This window comes from Rhinoraja longicauda, chromosome 1, assembly GCF_053455715.1.
Source record: "Rhinoraja longicauda isolate Sanriku21f chromosome 1, sRhiLon1.1, whole genome shotgun sequence".
NCBI lineage: Eukaryota > Metazoa > Chordata > Chondrichthyes > Rajiformes > Arhynchobatidae > Rhinoraja > Rhinoraja longicauda.
Genome location: NC_135953.1, coordinates 121,197,371 through 121,203,370, shown reverse-complemented (window position 1 = coordinate 121,203,370; position 6,000 = coordinate 121,197,371).

Sequence of the window (6,000 nt, the reverse complement as noted above, 5' to 3'; positions counted from 1 at the left end):
GTATCCAAAACATCATTCGCTGGCATTTTTGCTACCTCCATAATAATCCAACCACCAGTTACACATTCCCATCCCCACCCCTTTCAGCTTTAGACTTTAGACATTAGAGATGCAGCGTGGAAACAGGCACTTCAGCCCACAGAGTCCGCGTCAACCAGTGATCACCCCATCCCCTACCACTATCCTACACACAATGTACAATTTTACCGAAGCCAACCTACAAACCTGCATGTCTTTGGAGTGTGGGAGGAAACCAAAGCACCCGGGGAAAATCCAAGCGGTCACAGGGAGAACATACAAAATCCATATGGACAGCTCCCGTAGTTAGGATCGAACCTGGATCTCTGGCTGTAAGACGGTAACTCTGCCGCTGCGCCACCCCACGGGGCCCTTTCTGCAGAGACCACTCCCTCCGCGACTGCTTGGCTCACTCATTCATTCCCACCTAACCCGCCCCTTCCCCAGGTACTTTCCCTTGAAATCCCAGCAGAGGTAACATGTCCCTATGCCTCTTCCCTCACCTTCGAGCAGGGGTACCCAGCAACTCTTCCAGCTGAGAAACCTCTTCAAACCTTGTCTACTGCATTCAGTGCTCCTGATGTGGCCTTCTTTACACTGGTGTGACGAAGTGTAGACTAGGCAACCATTTCGCTGAACACTTGGGTTCGTCGGCTGCTAATATTTAGCTCCCCTTCCCATGCTTACGCTGATCTTTCTGTCTTGGCGTCCTCCAGTGTTACAGTGAAGCGACATACAAATTGGAGAAACAGAATCTCATATTTGTTTGGGCAGCTTACAAACAAATAGCATGAACAATGAATTCTCCAATTTCAAGTAATACTCCCTACACCACTGCACACCCAATTCTCCCACGATCTCCCACCCCTAAGTCATTCTGTTCCTTTCCTCTCCTTTGTACATAGATCTCCCACCCCCAAGTCCCACATTTCCCCTTTATTCCACGCTCTCTCCCCTTCCACCTATATCCTGCTCTCTGGCTTTATATTTCACTCTCCTTACCTGACACCCTTTGTTCACCCCAGGCTTTTTCCCATCCCCATCTCTCTTTTCCAGCTTTCTCCCATCTACTACTATCAGTCTGAAGAAAGATTTTGACCCAAAACATCACGTCCATTCACATGGGACTTGGGATGGGAGCTGAGCGTAGAGTGGAGGGAATAGGAGCCGGGTCACTAGGATCGTGGGAGATAGCGGGAGAAATGTGTGCGCACCAAGGTGAGGGGGGTCAGGAGAAAGAGAGGGAGGTATTACGTGAAATTGGAGAATTCAATGTTCACATTGTTGGGTTATAGGCTACCCAAACAGAATGTTAGGCACAGTACTGTTCTCCCAGTTTCCCCCTGGCCCCACTCTGGCAGTGGAGTAGGCTTTTGTCTTGAATTGACAGTTCATGCAAAGGCTGGCACTACCAACCTAGCAAAACACCTGCAGTATTATTCTGAAGTGTCATCATGGATTATGTGCTTAAATCTCTGGCATGGGGATTTGAGTCACAATCTTCTGACTCAGGCAAGATACACACCATTGAGCCACAAATGATAATTTCCATTCCACTGGAAATTCCATCAGAGGTCATGGGATCACTGGACTAGAATATAACGTTAGGTTAAAATGCAAAGTAAATGCAAATAAATGGATTATGGTGTAGATTTTTTGAAATATAAAATTAGGATAGTTGGGTAAAGAATTCTCTGTTTGTCTGCTGAAACCTTGTAAGGACAGATCCAATCAGACGATGCAGGAAAAAAAACTGCAGATGCTGGTTTAAATCGAAGGTAGACACAAAATGCTGGGTGACGTTTCGGGTCGAGATCCTTCTTTGGACTGAAAGAATGGTCATCATTTTCTGGAATTTGAATGAAACAAATATGAAGCTGGCATATAATTCTATCGTATCATATCGTAGAAACAAGATACTGGTTTACAAAAAAGACACAAAGTGCTGGAGAAACTCATCAGGTCAGGCGGCATCTCTGGAGAACATGAATGTGACGTTTTGGTTTGGGGCCCTTCTTCAGACTGGAAAAGGGTCCAGGTGAGACTCGCTGAGTTACTCCAGCTTTTTGTGATACCTTCGATTTGTACCAGCATCTGCAGTTATTTTCCTACACACCATTCTTTCCTATATCCATGACTTTAGGTATATATTTTTTTGAGATTCCCTTTAACTCTCTTGATGGAAATTCAGCAGGAGGCTAAAAAAGCAAGAATATTCCCACTCCAATTTGACTAAATGCAAAACTAATTTGTAAAATACAAGGAGGTCATTTCCTCCCGCCTGGACTACTGCAACTCCCTATACACTGGGATCAACCAATCATCCCTGTCCCGCCTGCAATTGGTCCAAAACGCCGCAGCGAGAATCCTGACGGGTACCCGTAAGAAGGACCACATCACCCCGATTCTGGCCTCTCTCCACTGGCTCCCAGTACGGTACAGAATCGATTTCAAGCTCCTCCTATTTGCATACAAAGCACTAAACGGGCTTCCCCCCCACCCCCCCATCAAAAATCTTCTAACCCACCACCCAATCTCCAGCTCCCTCAGGTTGGCCGACTTGGGGCTACTCACTATCCCGCGGTCTAGGCTTAAGCTCAGGGGTGACCGCGCTTTTGCGGTTGCAGCTGCTAGACTGTGGAACAGCATCCCACTCCCCATGAGAACTGCCTCCTCCATCGACTCTTTTAAGTCCAGGCTCAAAACCTACTTCTATTCACTAGCGTTTGAGGCCCTCTGAGGGGGCGCTGTAAACTGTTTATGTATGTGTTGTTAGGTTTGTATGCTATTGTATGTTCTATTTTAGTACCTGCACTGATGTACAGCACTTTGGTCAACGTGGGTTGTGTTTAAATGTGCTATACAAATAAAATTGACTTGACTTGACTACCTGAAACAGTACCCATCTATGTTATCATATCATATCATATCATATATCTACAGCCGGAAACAGGCCTTTTCGGCCCTCCAAGTCCATGCCGCCCAGTGATCCCCGTACACAGTGATCTCCAGAGTCCTACTGAGTTACTCCAGCACTTTATCTTATCAAGACGGCATGAGCACACTATTCATATATTAGTCTTGCGTGTGTTTTTTCAGTCTACATCAGTAAATGAAAGTTTATTTTTTACATTTTAATTTGGAACACATTCATCAAGAAATAAATGTCTATATGTATAAAATCTCATTCTCATGAGTATGAGCATTGTTTTCAATCTGCTGAGTTCAAGTTAAAAACAGGTTTCAGCTGCTGGCTTTAACACACTCCCTAGAAAAGTAAATAGAAGTGTAAAGTGACAGTGATTTATCTCCTCCTGCCAGCAAGAGCTAATGAGAAACTGAAGTAGCTTCAGTGCTGTATGCAATGCTTCAGTGCAGCTATCGGACTCAATCCATCATTATAGGATAAATCCTACAAATCATTGGCAGCATCGGACAAAGGAATGTGGTAGTCCATCAGGATTTCTCTGTGTTTTAAGAAAATATATATTTTTGTTTAAATAGTGACGTAGTTACCAAGGAAATTTATTGGAGACTACAAGAGTTTGCACCTGCTGGAATTTAGAGCACAAAACAAATTTCTGTAAATCTCAGCAGGTCAAGCAACCTTTGAGGAGTTAAAAAGGGTGGTTGACGTTTCAGGTGGAAAACCTACCACAGAACTGAAAATGGAGAGAGAAAACAGCCAATATGTAGAAGTATGAGGGAGAGAGGTTGGTTGGCGATAGGTTGGTTGGTGATAGGTGGAACCATAAGAAAAAAAATAGGCAAATGTAGCCAGGTAAGGGAGGAGACAGGGAAAAGTAGAGAAAGAGGCTGGTAGGTGTTAGGTGAAACTAGCCACGATGGGCAGATGGCACCAAATGGGGGAGGGGATAGGAAAGGTGAACCTAGGGAGAAGAAACCCAGGTAGATAGTTATGTTGGTGACGGGCAGATGGAACTCATTGGGGGAAGCATGGTCTAGGTAATGAATGGGGAGAGATGGAAAAGATCCCCAAACCTTTCCTGACGGCGAATGAAGACTGGAATTCTATGGTAAAGGTGAGATGGAAGTTATCAAACTGGTGGAGGGCATGAGAGGTGACCGAATGTAGATCAGAAGGAATTGGACAAGAAGAGACATGATAGAATGAAGGTGTGGTAAAAGTATGAAGAGATAAGGTCAGTGGGCAAAAACAGGTGCTCCTGATGCAATGCGATAAGGTGGGGGGTGGGGGGAGAAGGATTGCTGACTTTTCAGATGGATATGATACGATACAATATAATTTTTATTCATCGCCGGAGGGAAATTGGTCTGCCAACAGTCACAACACACAACATGGTACACGAAAACTTGAAATTAGACAATCCCAGGACTGAGAGTGGAGAGGGAACAAAGCTGGTACAAAGAGGGGAGGGAGAGGTGTGACATTGAGCATTAAGTGATAGGTGACTGAGGGGGGCGGGGGGATGATGGGCAGGAGCTGGGGGGGGGGGGGGGGTTTGGAGGCAGATGTGGTGAATCAAAGAAGAAAAGAAAAAAGGAGGAGGTGGGGGGAGGATATAGATGGAAACAAAAGCTGGAGGGTGATAAGTGAGGACACAATGGCTTCAAGCTCTGGAATCTGATAAGTAAGGAAGGTGATAATAGGAACTATTTAAGGGGGAGGTGAAGAGCAGATGGAATCAGGATGGGGAGGGGGATGAAATTGGTTGATGGGATGATGAAGAGGGAGGTAGGGGAATGATAACAAAATTGGGAGGATCAGAGATGGTTAGGACTGAGAAGGAGAACACAGGAGGCGAGGGTTTCCTGAAATTGTGAAATTCAATGTGCATACCATTGGGGTGCACCCAGGCAGTAGGAGGCATTTCCCTTTCCCAGGGTGAGTGAGTGACAATCTCTTGGATGGAAATTGACAGTGAAGTCCGTGAGTCCTGCATGGGAGCAGGAGGTAGCCCCGATGCAGTCATCAATGTGGCAGTGATAAAGTTCGGGGATAGGGCCAGTGTACGCCTGGAACAGGGATTATTCAACGGACCCTACAAAGAGGCAGGCATAGCTGGGGCCCATGTGAGTGTCCATGGCTACACCTTTGATTTAGTGGAAGTGGGAGGAGTCAAAGGAGAAATTATCGAGAGTGAGGACCAGCTCCACTTGGTGGAGGAGAGTGTTAGTAGAGAGAAATTGGCTGGTTCTGCAGTAGAGGAATAAATGGAGGGCTTGAAGGTCTTCCTGGTGGGGAATGGAGGTGTAGTGACTGGATGTCCATTGTAAAGACGAGGGAACGGACACGTGGAGCACAGAAGTCATGAAAGAGACAAAGGACATGTGCCGTGCCTTGGACATAGGACATGACTTTGGACAAGGATTGAGTCAAGGTACATGGAAATGGTTTCAGTGGGGTAGGAGCAGGCGGAAACAATGGGTCTGACGTGGTAGTTCTGTTTATGGATTTTGGGGAGAAGGTAAAACCGGGCTGGGCAGGACTGGGGGACAAAATGTTTGGAGGCTGTGGAGGGTAAACAGCCGCAAGTGATAAAATCGGATATGGACTGTGAGATAATAGCCTAGTGCTCATCTATGGGATCATGGTCCAAGGATCGGTAGGAGGAGGTGTCCGAGAGCTGGCGCCTGGCCTCAGTGCAGTAGAGGTCAGCTCGCCAGACTACCACGGCACCTCCCTTGTCGGCGGGTTTGATGATAATGTTGAGGTTGCTGCAGAGTGAGGAGAGGGCTGTACATTCAGAGAGTGTGAGGTGAGAGTAGGTAACTCCCTGGTTAACTCATCCCTTCCTCCCCAAACCACCACCTCCCCAGGTACTTTCTTGCTATTGAGGGCGTGCAGCGTAGGTTTACTAGGTTAATTCCCGGAATGGCGGGACTGTCGTATGTTGAAAGATTGGAGCGGCTAGGCTTGTATACACTAGAATTTAGAAGGATGAGAGGGGATCTTATCGAAACGTATAAGATTATTAAGGGGTTGGACACGTTAGAGGC